This window comes from Limulus polyphemus, unplaced genomic scaffold (assembly GCF_000517525.1).
Source record: "Limulus polyphemus unplaced genomic scaffold, Limulus_polyphemus-2.1.2 Scaffold1164, whole genome shotgun sequence".
NCBI classification, from domain to species: Eukaryota; Metazoa; Arthropoda; class Merostomata; order Xiphosura; family Limulidae; genus Limulus; species Limulus polyphemus.
Window position 1 is genome coordinate 4,021 of NW_013666774.1, and position 18,752 is coordinate 22,772.

Here is an 18,752-nt window from a genome sequence, read left to right on the forward strand (position 1 = left end):
CGAAACAAAATAAACAAATGTCCTCTTTTATACATATATATATATATATATATATATAATTTCCTCCCATAGTCCAAAAAAGTTACACTAACAATAATGTTATTTTTCTGAACAAGTGAAAGTGGCAGTCATATCAAAAAAACAACAACAAAAAACTCCATAAACTGTAAACATTAACTTAAGCATGAAATTGAAATTGAAAGACTAAGAAATCGTATAGTATAATCCCAGTGCTATCGTTATCAGGTACAAATTGACAAAGAAAGGTCTATTTTTCAAAAGTGCTCAGGTTATTGAGTTTCTTTTTTCTGTCTTTCATTGATTTCTTAACCTACATGTTTTCATAACATATGGCATATGCAACACAAGGGAGTGTTTTCCCCACCAAATAGTACTATTCAAATTCATTGAAAGCTAGTTATAGTGGGTAGTTGGAAAATATTTTTATTTTAGAATAAGCACATTTTTATCACTGGAGTGATAATTTTAAAGTACAAACATAGAACAAATTAAATTAGAAATATTGTTATATTACTAATAGCAAGACAGATAAGGCAGGTGTAAATGTGGGTAAAATTAAAAGTGAATAACATGCTGTTGTTAAATGATTTGTGAAAACTCATATACTAAGGTAATAATAGTAAACTTAATTCAAGAAATGTAGTTATTTATATAAAGGTGTGAGTAAGTAGTTAATCTCGTAAGTTAACTTACAGAAGTCAAAAAGATAAAGAGAAGAACCTGAATGTTTATTATCTTGGGATTATGTTTTGATTAGCAAGGCTTCTGCTATTTTCCTTTTGATTATACTATGTTTGTGTTGTAATACAGAGACATTGTGTTCTGTAAATGTGTGGTGATTGGAAATGGATTACATATGGTAATTTATGGGTGGGGTGAAGGTTGGTGTTCTTTTATTTATGTGTTTAATTTTTGTCCATTGTGGGTAACTACTAGTAATAGTAGAAATACATGTTTCACCATAGAAATTAGCCGGTACTAGGCTACTATTAGGCTTGGGGACTGAGTGTTTGTATCTTTGGAACATGTGGGTAGCTAAAAACTTTAATAGGTTTGTTAACTGTATATGATATGCAGTTTATGATTGGAAAGCTAATCTTTAATGTCTTCTTAAAAGTATGCAAACTATTAAGTATAATTTATTGTTTTTTATTATTATTTTGGAGTTTATTACTTATGTTGATACTTTTTATTATTCATAGCATATATTAATTTTGAAATACTGCTAAGCCTAAACAATTATATGTGTATATTCATTATTATAAGTATTATCATTTAAGTTCAAATACTGTTGGCATTGATAAGCCTAAGGTAGCTGTAATATTACATTTTTTTAAGAACTTGCATGTGTTCCACATGTTTGATGTGGAACAGGTTTTAGCCTTTTTGTGAAATGAGTTTCCTCATTTTCTATATTAACGTCATTATTGACAGTAATTTATGGTGCTGCTGATTGTTTTTCAGATATTGTTTTTGAACCAGAAAATTTGATACGTTTTTTATATTGGTCAAATCAATGTGTAAGCAGTGTGCTTCCTAATTTAAAAAAAAAATCCTTAACATATTCATCCAGACTTACAATTTTATTCAAGATTTTATTAATTGTATTTACCAACATTGCAAGTATATTTTTCATTTATTTCTCACATTAGAATATGGAAAACATGCAGTACCTGCAGGGTGCCACCATGTTGGAATAATTTGGAACTGCTAGTTGAGCAGACTGGACTGTTCAACCAAATAAGCAGAACACATTCCAGGGCAGCGAGCTGGAATGGTTTTGCGAAAATGACTTTTCAGGTCTGTTTGTTCTCACAAAATAACACCTTTAATACTATCTGTTAACCCTAGTACATTTGTATCAACCATTCACAATAAATGCATTACATAAACATTGGGTAAGAGTCAAGCTTATTTTATGATACAATGAAAAACAGAATTACGTGAAAGTAGTTGAGCTCATTCACATACATGACCACATATCCCACGATTTCAGCATTATAACTCAGTATTCTGGCTCTAGATTTTATTTAAAAAATTTTTCTTCATTTATCTAAGTCAGGAGAATGGAAAGGGTTCAAGCAAGTCTAATGTTAGAGCCTTTATCTTTGGGCTATTAGTATTATAATATAGTATAATATTGCCTATAGACTTGTAGTGACACTGACTTGTTAGAATGTTCAACCATAGTAAGGTTAAGTATTATTTCTTTTTGTCAATACACAAAGACACTGTTGCATTGATCCCTTGTTTATCCAAGGTATCCAAAGATTTTAAACAAAATGTTTGAAACAGATCTTTATTGCTTAAAAAATGAGAACAGTAATGCAGGGTTTAAAAATGTATTTCGAAATCCCAAACCTAGTTATCCTTTGTAAATACCACATTGCTATTCTAATAAACGTGAAATGGTCACTCTGAAGAAGTATTTTCTGCATCATACATGGATGTAAACTTGATAGTCATAGCAGTTTACATCCCTTTACTACAATAAAATCGAACAGTGATAAAACATTACTATTGCATTACATATGAAGTTTAAATGAGTAAAAGAAGCATAATGTATTTTTTGCAGAAAAAATTATATGGAACTAACTGAAATACGCTAGACATGTGAAACAATTTTAAGAGAAATATTATAAGTTGATTAAGAAATTTATATACCTCCTAAGAAGTGATTTCCTTAGGGTATACATTAGCATTGCAGAAAGCAGCATTATTTGTTTCTGGCAATATGTGTATATATATATATATAAAGGTAGAAATACAATCTCTTATTAGAAAATTAGAAGAAAGACTTAAGGTGAATCTTGCATTAAAATAGATTTATTCATGAAGAAAGATTGTGATTGGGTATATATTTCTTTAGTTGATGTAGTCATGAGTGATCAATTTAGTAAAAGTATTTTCATTTCACTTTCATGCTCTTGCAGCTCATGCTTATTTGAAAAGATCATATATATATGCCTGTGTGTAAAATTAAAATTTATCTGCATTAATTTGATGTTGCAATTAAATGTATTGAGGGTTGTATAGCCTAAATGTGACATTTTCGTACTGTACTATTTGAAATTGTGAACAGTCACAAATGAAATCAAGATATAAAAATTGGCCATTTATATGTTGTGCATCTTTAACACACAGGACACAAATAGTTAACTGTATTAGTATAAAAATACAAAAATGTTTTAGTTGCACAAAAAAACAAGTTTATATAAATGCTTACATCTGTGGATATTTTCAAGTGAATTAACAGTTGTCTATTTTATTAAGCTTCCAAGAGACTATCATTCTATCTTGCATTGTGTATGTAAACTTAGGACACATCTAGTTTACATTGGCATTTATCAGTTTTCACCATTTACAATTAGGTTTTAGAACCCTATGATAAAAAAATATTTGGTGAAAAAACCCTGGATTCATAATTTTAAAACATTGAGCTTTGAAGTTATATATGTCAAACATTTATAATGAAAAACAAATGGGTTATTGAAAGCAAGGATAAACTCATAATTGCAGCCCCCTTTTCACTATGAAGATTTAACATATAATAAGTGTGAGCAGTATAGGTTAAGTGGAGGGTAAGTAAGTGAACTTAGTATTTAAGTATCAAGACTTGCAAATGAAATGGAATTATGAAAGGAAATTTTTAAAGTGCTTATAATGTTTTACCAAAGGTTTTAAAATGTGAAAATACTGCATTTACATTTAAAAAAGCCAAAAAAAATGTTTGATTAATATTGCTAACTTATTTAAAACATTCATTTACTCCTTTTCTTTCCAATTTACATTTTTTCAAATCATATGTAACTCATAATGTTTAAATGAGTTTGTTGATGGTAAGACCTCTTACAGTCTACTTTCTCAGATATGTGCAAAACTTGAAACTTTGACAACAGAGATGTTATGTATTGCACCAAACTAAGGTTCCACCATCTTTATGGTTATGGCTCGTTTCAAAGCAGTAGTGAGTTTTGGATTTGTTTTCTTCAGAGTGCAGCAGAATTAGGCAGGACTTGATTCAGAGGCTATCTATCTATCTGTGTGTCGTCTTTATGACTGAAGGAATGAAAATGTTGGGAAATGCAAACTTGAAAATTCCATGCTAAAACTGGGAGGTTTAATCAATTACCCATGAATGGCAATTAAATTGATTAGCATCACATAAACTAACTAATGTTTCCTATTGTTATGGGTTAGGGAGCTCGACTCGCAATCTGCGGGTCGTGGGTTCAAATCCCCATCCCATCAAACATGCTTGCCCTTTCAGCCAAGGGGGCATTATAATGTTATGATCAATCCCACTATTCAATGGTAAACAAAGAGTGGTGGGTGGTGATGACTAACTGCCTTCCAGCTTTCACTGCTAAATTAGGGACAGCTAGCGCAGATAGCCCTCGTGTAGCTTTGTGCAAAATTAAAAAAACAAACCTATTGTTTTTGATTATTCCAACCATCATTTAATTGAAATTACTATTAAATTAATTGTCACAAAAATAATCAACTGATTAAAATTGGGGTTTTCAATTATTACTCTTTTAGATTTTTCCAACTATTCAAGTCATCAGAATGTTGCTGTTATGTTTGTTGTTAAGCACCAAACCTGCTGCCAACCTTTTGTTTATTATTGAACTGTTGAATAGAAAGAAACCAACTAGCTGGCAACACCACCTTTTTTGAAAAACATTGTACTAATCAATTAATTAAATGTGATCAATTAAATGGGGCTGTCAATTAGTAAATACCACAAATCACTTAGCTCTGTTCAATACAATAAGTTTAAGCTTTGAAAGTCTAGATGCAAACTTTTGTTTAAAAAAAAACAGTTGGAGTTGTGAATTTATGGAATGTCTTTCCAGATGATGTGATTTGTGTTGTTTGTTGTATTCAAAAAAATGTTTGGATAGATAAATGGCTATATTTAAGTTGGATTAAAATGGAAAAAAACTATCTGTGTGTGTGTGGATGATGGGTAATTTCATTGGTAGAATATATTTTCACATTGCCCTTTTTTGTGTGCTAAAATAAAAATTAAACTGGCAAAACTTCCACCTGTCTAACATTTATGATCCCTAGTTATATGTTTTTTATGTGATGATGGAATTGTGTATACATTTGTGGTATGCATACACATTGAGCCTAATGGTATTTATGGAAGCATATATATATCTATATATAGAAATATTTTTGAATAATATTAATATATTTTGAAATTTTTTTGGAATATATATTTGCCATCCATGATCATCCCACTGGCTTGTGGTGATGACTGAGTATCTAGTATGTAATACACAGTAGTTCCAGCAGCTTATGTATTGGAAAAAATAAAGCTTAGAACTGAAACTATAAAATATATTTGTATCCATATGTTAAGGAAACAGTAATACAAAACACGTAATGTTGAGCTACGTGACCTGTCTTTTCAAAGTAAACTAATGAATATGTTATGTACTTTTGATTAATAAAGTCAGGAGAAACTCCCTAAATATTTGAAGGTATGTTTCAAAAATATTGATATTAATAAAAGTTTTTATTATAAATTGAAAACTTTGTAATAGATGCTGATTTTGTATATATTTGTCCATCGTGTACACTTGGAATAGGATTTACAGTTTTAAAAAGAAAAAAGCAGAAAGAATTTAGGAGAGCTTGACATCATGATAAGATTGGAGATGAAAGTAGAAGACTATGAGACTTCAACATCCCACGAAGTTCTGGTTAACAGACTTGGTGATTTATTAGAATCTAAATACGGTTATTTTAGTACAACTCTGAAGGGGATCTTGGTAAGTATAGTAAATTTTTATGAAGAATTGAAAGGTTTTGTGAAATTTCAAAAATATTTCAAATTTATATAATTATTCAAAATATCTGTTGCTAAAGTAGTTTTGAAGGTGTATAGAAATTAATAATTAGAGCAAGTACTTTGTGGGTCATTGTTGAGAGTTTTCTTCAAAAAAATTAAGAAGATAGTACAGTTGTATGAATAAGAAAATGGTAGACATCTCTCCCCTTCAGGTTAAAGATATTTACAAATTATCATATGATGTTATGACTTATTAACATAAAATGGATAAAAAACAAATCCAGGTGTCTTTGTTAATAAAAATTCAAAACCACTTCATGCAGAATTCAAGATTGAAGCCTGTTATTTGGAATATACTGCCCTTCCAAGTTTCCTATGTATGAGACTGAAAAGTAGCTGACAATGAATGGAACAGTGGAAACTAAATTTTTGGCAGGGTTAAAATGAATAGCACATGAAGATAAATCAAAGTTAAATTAGGCACAGTTATGACAGGTTTATTTTATTCCTAAACAATTAGTCATATTCACTATAATATCTTAGCTAAATTTTCTATTGTCTTCTATTTTTAAGCAAAAATAATTTGTTAAAATTTTTATGGTATTAATAAACAAAAACTTTTAACAACAGTCTTGCATTTAGGTATCCTGAACTCCATTTAAAATATCATGAAGTTTATATGTACTGACACAGTTGTAGTTGTTCAGCTTCTAAACCTGGTAGAAATGTGTTTGTTTTCATGTTTCTTGCCTTCTGACACAAATATGTCTGTACCAGCAAGTACTTTAATTTAGCCTATATGTATAGTCTAACAATAAATGAAGATAATCTGACTTTGTAATTTTCAAGTGTGAAGGTTACTGTTGATAATACCTGTGGTTAAAAGATTTTGATGTTAGTTACCTCTTCAAAGTAAATAGTAAGAGAGAATAATTTGTTCTTTCAGTAATTGTAAAACATAGATAAATATTTGGTACTAATTAAAGCAATTGTTGTCCAACATTTCTTTTCTGAAATCTTGCCTGTACATTAACAAGCATGGAGTCTATTACAGATATAAATTAGTGAGGTGGGAAATAAGATTCAAATTAACTGAAATAAATAGTGTATCTTTTGATTCTATACTTGTATAAAAACACTTGGCCCAATAAAAAAATATATTTTTTAAAATTGTTGTTTGTATGGATTATTTTCCCAAGCTTGTCATTTCTGTATTTTAAAGTTAATGGATCAGAATTTGCAGTTTGTGATTTATGTTTATTGTTCGATGGTTTATCAACTTAGAACTTAAATGTTGTCGACAAGTGTATTTCAGTTTTAAAGGTTAAAGCTATGATAATCAAACTTCAGCATTTATTGAAATACTAAATTTGTCTAGTAGCATAAAACATAAGACACTGTTTGACATATTGATCTTTAAACACACAAGAAAGAATCTAAAGCTAGAAGTCCACTATTAATTTGGAAGTATTTGGTTTTGCTTTTTCCCTTTTGTGGTTATGAGCTTTTATCTAAATATTGTGACTTCTTGATACATGTTCGAGGTAATAATATGTTAGTTTTAGGTACAACATTAATGTTAATTTCATCACTTCTTCAAACCTTGTTTGACCTGCTTGTTTTAAATTAAACTTGTATCAGTTGTGTCATTAAAGTTTATGTATGTTTGAATGACTGTTTTTTATTTATACTAACATTAATTTCATATTTTAATTTTCTGTTATTATTACTTTTATTATCTATTTTTGTTTTGTTGTGTCAGTTTTATCTATAATATAATTTTTTTTTATTAGGTTTATTTTTATTGTAAAGGATTAATATCATTTGTAGATTATTTTGGTAATAAATTGACATGTTGTCCTTTAAATATTTTTTTACATTTAATTAGATACGTCTCTAACAAATTCTTTGGAAAGTGAAGATTCAGATGTGCAGTGCCACATTTGTAATGTTATTCTGAAGGAAAGTGAAAGCTATAGAAAGCACATGTCTGTACATCGCAAGAAGTCACTGCAGAGAAAGAAAGAGGAGATTACTAAATATTTTAATTTTCCAGTCTACTATGATCCATATGAAAGTGACATGGAACTTTGGTGTGAAGATGAGGATTATACAAAATCTTGTAGTGAACTCAAATTAGGTATATATAGTCATATCTTATTCATTTAATAGTGTAAGGTTTAAAGTGTTAACTGATGTTTGTGCATCAATCTTGTTCTTATTTTTAGCATGATTCATATAATATAAATATTAACAATTTACTCTTTAAGGATGATAATAAATAAATATTAAGCATGTGTGATAGATGTAAGTCACATTATTATTAAAGATTGGAAAATAACTTGTAGTGTTCAAGTACATTTACATTCAACAAATAGCCAAAAGTTGCTGCAAAAACACAGATTCAGGAAATTTTATGTATAAAATATACTGAACACAGATAGCAAAAAAAAAGCAAATACAATTAAGCAAATATAATAAACTGTTATTCACAAGGATGTGTAAGGTTTAACAGTTAAGCTGGCTGGCTTCTTACTTTTCTGTTGTAACTTGCTGCTGGGTGTACCTCAGGGGGTCAGTGCTTTGGCCTTTCCTTTGTCTTATTTACACTCGTGATGCTGATAGGGGCATAATTAGTAACTTAGTAAAGTTTGTTGATGACATTAAACTCTTGGGGATTTCTAGCTATATTTAGAATGTTGAGATATTGCAGAATGACTTGGATCAATTGGTAAATTGGACAAATATTTCACAAATGACTTAATTATTGTACGTGCAAGGTAGTGCATTTGGATGTCTTCGTCTAGATCACATGTTTAATATAGATGGGAACCAACTCAGTAGCATAACTGAAGAAAAAGATCTTGGCATATTGGTGGATAAGTCACCAGTCTGTTGCTAGTAGTAAAGCTAACAAATTTTTACAATGTATTTATAGACACACTGATTACAAGTCAAAAGAGGTAATTTTCTCTCAACACAAATCACTAGTTAGGCCTCACTTGGAATACTGTCTACAGTTTTACTCTCTTTATCTAAGGAAAGATATTGACTTATTGGATGACATACTAGGGATTGCAGCCATGCTAAAATTAGATTTATAAACTTTTCTACACAACATATCCTCTTTCCACCCTTATTTAGAACTTATGTAGGAAGTATCTGACACAACTCTTCCCCATTCTCAAAATTAAAATATACATACAAGATGACCATCTGGCAACTAGTATACATTATAAAGAAACACATTCACACATGTATTTACATTCTGAATCTTCCCACCATTACAGTAACAAAACTCAATACCATACTCACAGTTTATCTGACTTTGCAAATTACGTTGTAATGATAATGATTACAAATCAGAATTCAAAGACATAAACTTTCTTTTCTAAAAAAACACTACCCCGTTTCCTTCATCCACGTTGCAGCCACCAAAGCTTATTTTTATACCCAAGAACAAACACTCAACCCTACCAAGAAAGAACACCTATTATATTCCACTTGTGCAAACATACTGTCAGACAAAGAAGAAGATCAAAGACATTATACTAAACAATTACACAATACTTACTGGAGACTCTACCATTCAATCTGTTTACAAGGTCTCACTTATTATTTCTTACAGACAAGACGAAAACCTAAAAGAAATCCTGGTTCACAGTAAACTTAAACAAAATTATACTCTGTGTGCTCAAAAATGTAAATGAAACAGGTGTGTCACCTGCCCACATATAAACAGCACCACACATATACGAGGAAAAAACACAGATTTTAACATAAGACAATCCTTTACATGCATTATCATTTACTGTATAATTTGCAAAAAATGCAATAGTTTATACAATGGACAAACAGGCTGCCGACTCAGTGATCGAGCACAAGAACATCTAAACCATATTAAACTGGGAAGCTAGAACATATCTATAGGTAAAAATTTCACCATCAACAGCCATACAGTTGAGGACTTTTCGATTCTGGGACATACTAGTGCTTCAACAGACATTCACAAAAAAAGATGACTGGAAAGGAGATTAATCTATGATCTGGGAACCTTACGATCATCTGGTTTAAACAAAAGCTTTTCTTTCCTATAGATCCTCATTTTTACCATATTTTGTTTCAATTCAATCTGTTTTTTTTTCTTATTTTTTCATGACTTGTAACATTCATGTAAAAGATGTAATTCCTGCTCTACGTTCAAAATGCTAAATATTCAATCTTTAAATTTTGTTCATGCTCTGCTCTTTTGTTGTAAGCTGTATGATTTGAAAAAGAGTGCTAGTTCAAAATGTTGTCCTTTCAAAATAAATGTATAAAAGACTTGGCAACTGTTTAACCTATTATTTAATGTTGATTTAATTGATGTAATAAATTACCTATGAGCAGTAATTACATTGAGCATTGTGTAATTAATCAATTAAGCAAAATTATGATTAATCCATTAACTTTATGAAAATAATCAGAATTAATATTTCTGATTATTCCAGCTATCCAAGTAATTGAAATATTGCCATTATGTTTGTTTAATACGTGTAAAACGTATATAATGGGGGGGGGGGGTACTTTGTGATTTGAGGGTCTCGGGTTTGATTTCTGTTACCCATAAGCTTGCTCACCTTGTCTTTGTTATTATGAAACTAGCTGCTGAGGCTATCTGGATCTGTCACTCATTTTAAACGGTGACTAGAGGAAAGGCAATTGGCTGGCAGCACCCATCACCAACTCTGGCTACTTAAGTATTAAATAAAGTGTAAATTTATTGTTTTTTTACATTTGTTATGTTTTTAATTTATAGTTGCATAATTAATAACTTAGATGGCATAAACTTTGAATATGTTGGAAGTAAGAAGTATACAAATACACTGTTTCACAAGGTTGACCTGGAATCTTCAGGTGATTGACATAGAGGATTTGTTATATTGCTATGCAGTGGGGAAACTATACTGGTGGTGTGTCAAAAAAGTAGCTCATATTAAATGTAAAGTATTATTCCTGATGTTAATTGCTATACTTGGAAAAAATCCAACAATTGGTTTTTGGCATTTTTTTTGTTTTGTTTGTTTATTTAAATATATATCATAATTTTGTGTATTTTATTGTCTTATCGCAGTAGTCTTATCTGTTTGTTAAATATATAACTTATTATTAATATTAATAATTATAGCAATTTAAAGAATTTATTCAAAACTGAGTGACAGCATGACATATTTTTTACAAATTCAAGGTTAAAGTGAAACATGAATCTTGCTATCTGCCAGTAATGCTCCATGACAAAAGTAAGAAATAAACAGTTAAAAGAACCCCTAAGTCGTTCTTAGTTTCATAACATTTGACATTTAAACTATTTTAAACTATAAACACAATACTGATTGTCTGGAATGACAAGTCTGAAAAAAATGATATTACAGAGGCCTATTATGTTTTTTGATTTGCCTTACTCTCTTCTGTGGGCTGCAGTTTTGCCTATTCAAACTCAGCATAGCTTAGGTCAACAAGCCAAAGAAATACAGTAAGATCTCTTATAATGGTGATATATATGTGTAATATTTATGGAGTTTTAAGTCCAATTTAACTCACCATTTAGTAATTTAATGAAAAGAAATCTGTAATATCATCATCAAACAGTTGGGCTAGTCTTTGATACTGATTAACAGATTTCATGCAATGCTGCAATATTACACACATACCTAACAATCTTATGTTTTAAATCTAACTATATTTCAACAGTTTTAACTAAAAAAATATCTTAGAATCAATATCTGTCATTTTATGACAGTTATATGGTGTAATTTATAAGGAAATATAAAAAAATTATATTTTAATTTCTGAACATCTGTGAAGAGTTTTGGCTGTTAATGAAACAACACATTTGTTTTATGTTAGAATATTTCTGTCCATCCAAAAAAAAAACTTTATTTTCGCTAAGAACCTATCCCCCCTTAAGAATATACTATCCATTTCTTGATTTTCAAGTGTTTCCATTAGTTTTTGTACATGCCTTGGTTAAAACCTTGATATGGTGCCATATCAATTGATTTGATCACTTACTAATAAAACACCACTTTGAAAATGGCTATAAAGAAAGTTTAGATATGATTGTACAGAACAAGAATTATACTATCACATAACAGTGGAGGAAGTATATTGGTTTAAGGTTCTTCTATAGTTTCTGTAAAGGTTCCTTTCAGTTCTTTTCATTTGTGATTTGTGAATGTATTTGTGTGTGTTTGAAAGTTTCAGAAATTTTCTTCAATGAAACATCAAATAATTTGAGAAAGGTAATCTTATACAGTTTAGAGAACAGGTTGAATGGGTTAAAAAAAAACTATTACAAATTTAACAGTTACAGTAACAAGTGTACAATGTTTGAAGACTGTTTTGTTATTATTGGGTAGAAGTAATTTACCTGGACACAGTATGAAACAAAAGTCACATGACTGGAGATTGCTTGCAGCTTAATCAAGGTATTGTTGGTGTTAAGTTCTATGTTTAAATATGTTATTTTTACTATTTAATAGATGTACTTAGGTTTTATTGGAATACAGTGTTTATAAACATGTTTTTTTTTTATTATGTTCACCAACTAAAGTAAAATCATCATCAAATCAGATAATGTTAGTTAAGTTTACTGTTTAGTGAGTATAGTAGGTGGCTGTAAAATATTCTGATGTGTCTAATTTTTATTGAATATTATTTCAGTGTTTATCCTATTCAAACAACATACATAAATAAATTGACAAACTGACTATAGTTTCTGTAAAGGTTCCTTTCAGTTCTTTTCATTTGTGATTTGTGAATGTTGCATGTTTTAAATAAAAACATCATTATCCTTATTGGTGATAACAATACGTAACTTAATTATTTAAATATCAATTTATTCGATTTTTCAAAAGATTAGTGTGGGATGATTGCATATTTAAAAACAAACATAATGGCAAATACTTGGTGATATGTAGTAAACACTAGTGATTCATTCACTAAGTAGGATTTTCAGATTATCAACTTTGTGACAAAATATATTTTTAGGCAAAACATAAGATTTTTCTTAAAAAGTGTTCCAATTGTAATGATCTGAAGAGCTCTATCATATCAAGGATAATTAGGAAATTACTTTAAAAAAAAATGTTGAAACCATGTTAGGATAACGTAATGGTTGAAAAAGTTACACAGTTAGCACACATCCATTCTTTTCCCTTGTAGGGGCATGTATTAATAGATTAATTTAGCATAATCAATTAGTGAGCCTGTCGAACAAATACTAATAATTGCCTGCTCTATAAGTAAAACTTAAAACTGATGAAATAGTTAAATAACAATTTCAGGATTATTTTTAATTTGTAATTTTGCCATCATAATAGTTTTTCTTTCTTTTGTTTTTTGAGTTTGCCTGGTCTTATTATGCATGTAATACGACATGTGACAACTAGTTTCATGTGTTCTGTAAGTTGGCTGAAATATGTATATTACAACCATTCCACACAACTCACAAATCAGTGGCCTACATTTTTATGGTAAAAAAAAATCAAAAATTATTATTATTATTTCTTAAATATTTATAATTTTGATATGCCTATTTTGTTTTTAATAATTGTTATTTTTGTAAGGGAAAGAATAAAGACAAACTTCTGGATTTATTTAATTAACCCCAATTTCAATATGTTTCTACATTAAATGTTTTAGTCAATTATATTGAAAAGTATTTTTATTAAAGATTTGTCTGGAACATATGGAGCCAGAGTTAAAACTCATAATGTAGGAATTAATTAAATGTATTACAATGACGTGCAGTATGTCAAGTTTTATTGCAAGCATTTGGCCTATTTATTTTAGCTTTTGTTGGCATTTGTGTAACACATTTTTAAAATATTAAAAAGCAACAGTATAAGGAATATCTGCCATATGATGTTAAAAATGCTAACAAAAATACAATTATTCAATTTTATTAAAGCAAAAAATTAACTTGTTTATTTAAGGTTATCAAATCCCAACTTCTTTCTTTCTCTAAATCATACAGATAATAATATTTCAATTGGTCAAAATATAAGCCTCAAAATCAAATAAACACTTCAGAGTTAACAGGTTAAAAAGTAAAATGTGTGTATAGTCATAATAATCATGTAGTAAAATTAAACTTTTGTAAAATGATGATGAAAAAACAAAACTGGCAAAACAGTGTAAATAACAATGATATAATTATAAATTCATATCGATGCTATGACACATAAGACAATTTCTCTGATTAAAGGTGTCCATGTAATGTTATGTGGTCATTGTTTTGATTAATACCAATTGAAAGTCCATTACTTTGAGCTTGGATGACAATAGCTTCCTCTATTTTCCTCCTTTTTTGGGTTTTCTTCTTTATCAAGTATTTTTTGTATCATTCTGTTAGCCAGTAAGTGTAAAGGTAGTTTGTCCACATTATTTTTGATTATTTTCTCAAACAAGATTAGCTATTTCTGATGTTTATTTTGTCTTTAGCACAAGTCTAGATGTTTTTTTTATGTTCTCCAAGTTTTGTATGTTTATTTCACTTGTAATGTGTGCTGTGCACAACATTTTTTGAGAAAAAAAATATATCACTCTGATAAATGTATCATGTAATGTAGGAAAATGTTTGAAAACTTCTATGATGTTGAATTTGTGTAACAATTTTTCAATTCCAAAACAATCGGTCAGCTTACTTCTCTGCACATGGTAACTACTTCCTATGTGCCTACCATTGAGATTTTACACACGCCACTAGCCTTGAACTATTTTCCACCTAAACCAGGTGTTTTGATGTGAACTGAACTAATACATGATGTAATCATCATTTGGCAGTAGCTCTTCACCAGTTGGAGGACAAGACATCCTCCAATCATAGTAGATCCCCATAAGCACTTGCACTCAAAATTAACTTTTTTCTTAAACACAGCACTGCTTTTAACAGACGTGTTTCATTTTGCTCTTCAGTTTTTAAAGATTTTGAGCAAACTTTGTAATTGATTTGACTTAGTAATCTGTATTATTGTAATTACTGTCTTAACTATTTCTTAAGACTTTCATAAGACTTATAATTCCATTTCTCACTTTTATTCCTTTCTGAATAATGGTACACTACAAGTTGTGTTGATGTTACCTTTCATGTTGTTTTTCAACCCTTCTTCCTTTTTGCTCATCTGGCTCATTTGCCTGATTGGAACCTTCTTGTGTCTTGTGGTTCTTTACACACTCAACCAGACCCCTTTGAACCCTTGGGAACTTGTTTCTTCACTCACCTTTTCCTGAAGGCCTTTTTCTTTCTTTTGGCCTGAGATTATCACAATTTCCATATTTCTGCTTTATATACTTACTGTACTTTGTTCCACAAACCTTACTCCCTTTTGTTCCATGACTGCTCCTTCCTTTCATCCACATGGGTGGCTTTGGAGGGTGATAAGTCCTTTTCTCCCATCTCTTTTCTACCATTTTCTGCTCACAACAATCATTCTGATTCTAGTCTTCTTTTGTGGGTGATCGAGTGTTGCTTGACATGCACTGCTTCCTTTTGTGATACCAGCAGGATTTTATTCTTGCTGTATGACCCCTATTCATCTAATGATCTTTAGTTCACTACTCTAACCAGTTGGTTTCAGCAATACATCCAGGTTGTTTGTTCTCTTTACAATGACACTCACAGACTCTATCATGTCATTGCTCATCAGATTTGTCCCTTGACTCAGTTTGACCCACTCTTTCAGTGACCATTGAATAAAGTTATACAGATGGAGGTAAACAATGCCCAACACCTTCTTCACCATTTGGTGGTTTCATTTCCATCTAGACCTCTCCCTCCAATTACCATTCTTCATTGTACTCACCAATTTTAAAGGGGTAAATACTTCATTTATTTCTTTACCCACTTTTAATAATAGTCTCTCATATCCATCTCGGAACCCAACCAGTGGCCAGTGATCCTTTACAGAGTATACTTACTTCCATAAACCTGCATCTAGTCAGGAGCAATGAAAAGTGTTAAGCCCACCCTTCTGGTTCTTAAGTGCCCATCGTTGAGATAGGGTTTTCCACAAGACTGCTACATTGGTATATATTTCTCTCTATGTTCACTTCAGACTGTACCTTCCATGAACTATCATGGAAAAAGCCAGCACCAGAGGAGCGCCCGCCCACTTTCCTGACTGCACATGCCGGCTTTTCAAAATAAGTTTCGTGGTAACCCATTGCATTTCTTCAGTACAAGACCTTTGTAGTGGTTAGGTTCAAACAAGTCTGGGAATGGCACCTCTTTGGAGTCTCCCCAACATGACCCTCTCCCTGGTCTTTGAGTGGAGTGTGAGAAACCCTTGGTATTCCTAGCTCATAGTCTTGGATAATTCCTCATCAGTTGCATGATATCTCTGGAGAGTACAACATGGTGAAATTTAGGTCAGGGACATCCTATTATACTGTATACCTATATCCTGGTGGTTTTGACCAGTGGATGGTGTAAAGTGTTCTCCTCAGGAGGCAGGAAGGGACCTTAGTCCCCTTTCTTGTATATGTGGTGAGTAAATTGTACAATAGAACACATACCAAACCATATGGCTGGATTATTGTCATCGCCACACTACACCTCATGTCTGTTTGACCTGTTGTGTGTGCAAAAGTTTGGTTCATCATGTATATTTTCTGCCCATCCCAGCAACACATTGGCTCATTTTTGCCTTCCTCCATTCATACTTCCATCTGTGCAAAGAGTGCACCTTCCTGAGAAGGATGTGGTCTCCCATGAGTGTTACACCTCTAGTAAGCCACCACTATTGGGTGCCACACTCCATGGGCTTTCCCCATCTGATACCTTCTCTGAAGAGAGCTCATCTAGGTTTTCTCTTTTGCACCAGCCCCTCTACCACATCGTTGTGGGATTCTAGTTACTGTGTCCAGAGAGATATTTGGATCATTTCAGAAACTAACATTTTCCTTACCTCAAAATGTATTTCTAATAGAGAGATACTACTTATCTCTCTGCACACTTTCACACCCTTCCTCCTCACTATTAGTACATATTATTTTTACCTTGTATATGAATGAAGTTAATTCTGAGTGCAAGTGCTTACTTATGGGGATCTACTGCACATGGATGTGTTGCCCTCCTACCAGTGGAGGAATATTGCTGCATAATGTACATCATGAACTAGAGCAGCTCATGTTGTTATAACACATGATTTAGGTGGGAGATAGTTCAAGGTTAGTGGCATGCACAAAAGCTCAATGGCAGGCATGCAAGAAATAGCTGCTGTGGGCAGAAAGGTAAGTATCTATCACAAATACTCAAGACTTGCATATAGAGGGAATTTGTTTTTTTGTCTATGTAATTGTTAGTATATATAATTGAATAGTATTACATAAATTCAACATCATTGTAGTTTTCAAAAGTTCTCCTACCTTACATTATAGTTATAAGTATATAGGAGTGAAGTTCCAAGTTCCCAACTCTTTAATGAAAAACATTGTGCATACTGCACATCATAGACATAATAAACAATACACTGGAGAGAGACTAATGACCATTACAAAGAAACACCAAAGAGATATCAAGAATTGTGATGCAGATGCTTCAGTAGTTGCTGATTATTTGGTGATTGGCTATAAGAGGAACTTGAACAATACAAAAATACTTGATAAGAAAACATCAAAAGGAGAGAAACAAAACAGCTATTGATACAGATGTTCAGAACATTGAACTTCCAGTTGCTATTAGCTAAAAAATGGTAAACAATAACTTAACACAATATGGACACCTTAATAAATAAAAAAAGAGAAACTAAGAAAGAGAAATTAAGAGTTAATGTATCCACATTCTTAAAAGCTATAACAAGCCAACTGATTTTAGGTTTCAAAAGAAAATTGTCTGAAGGGTAACAATAAAGCCAGGCCTCACATTTGAAAGAAAAATGTAACATTTTGGATTTCTTGAAACAAGTATGAAAATATTAACAGATGCAACGAAAACATTAATAGACCTTGGAGAAGTCTTTTTGAAATGTGTTCTCTGTACATACTGAACTTCAGTTAAACTTGTTTCTTATACTAATAGATGAACCATAAATTTCAACTGAAGATATTTTTTCAATAATATGAATAAATTTCATAGAGTTTTGTTTTTAGAAAATACTTGTATCATTCAAGGTAATGGCTTAGAGCAAAACATGAAATATTTTCTAACCTATAAGCTTTGTGCAAAAGACACTTGACAATGAAATTCTAAGAAATACTTTGTACTGTAGATGCATCTTAATCCAGACATGATTGTTAAGAGTTTTTGTGTTTTAGTTAGTAGAGCCAAAAAACAAGGTAACAAAATGTCCAAAAGGAAAACATTGAAGGAACTACCAGCACCATTTTCTACGAGAGAAAATTGTCCCGAGTGCAAGGAGCCTTTTTACTATCGCAAATCATTTCTTGCTCACCTTAGACTGATTCACAAGGTCACTGATGCATCTGTCCTGCTAGCCATCAAGTGTAAAGGTAGTTCTTCCATTGTACTTGTTCTTGGCTAAATTATTGTAATGGAAAATTATTTCATAAATTGAATTATTAGGCATAACCTTTGAAGGTTCTGAGTGACATTTCTCTGTAATATCAAAAGGAACACCTATCCACAATTTTTATCTATTTTGGAGGCATGAAATAGCTGTTTTACAATATTTTGTTTGATATGCTGAACATTCTGTAGTTTATATTTTTGTTGATGAACACTTGATTCCAAATTACGTAATTATTACTTCTGATTGAAGATTGATATTAGGTCATCAAGAAATTAATGTCGCATTTTGGATCACTTTCATTACCCCCCCAAAAAAATATTACATCAAGTATAATATGTTATGTCTCTGTATGTTTGTTTGTTAATTCTTCTAAGATACAAGTCCTTTCTTTATAAAACTTGTTTATTCTTCCT

The 18,752-nt window shown here is 30.9% G+C and overlaps 1 long non-coding RNA gene across 4 annotated transcripts in view; it reads left to right on the plus strand.

Annotated features, from left to right (window-relative positions):
• LOC111086520 overlaps nt 1–18,752 on the plus strand; it is a 33,710-nt gene that overhangs the window by 2,831 nt on the left and 12,127 nt on the right. For all 4 annotated transcript variants that reach the window (XR_002611253.1, XR_002611254.1, XR_002611252.1 and 1 more), the window contains exons 2-5: nt 1,674–1,821; nt 5,625–5,807; nt 7,716–7,967; nt 18,125–18,319. This is a non-coding gene — a long non-coding RNA (uncharacterized LOC111086520). The remainder of the gene's footprint in view (nt 1–1,673; nt 1,822–5,624; nt 5,808–7,715; nt 7,968–18,124; nt 18,320–18,752) is intronic.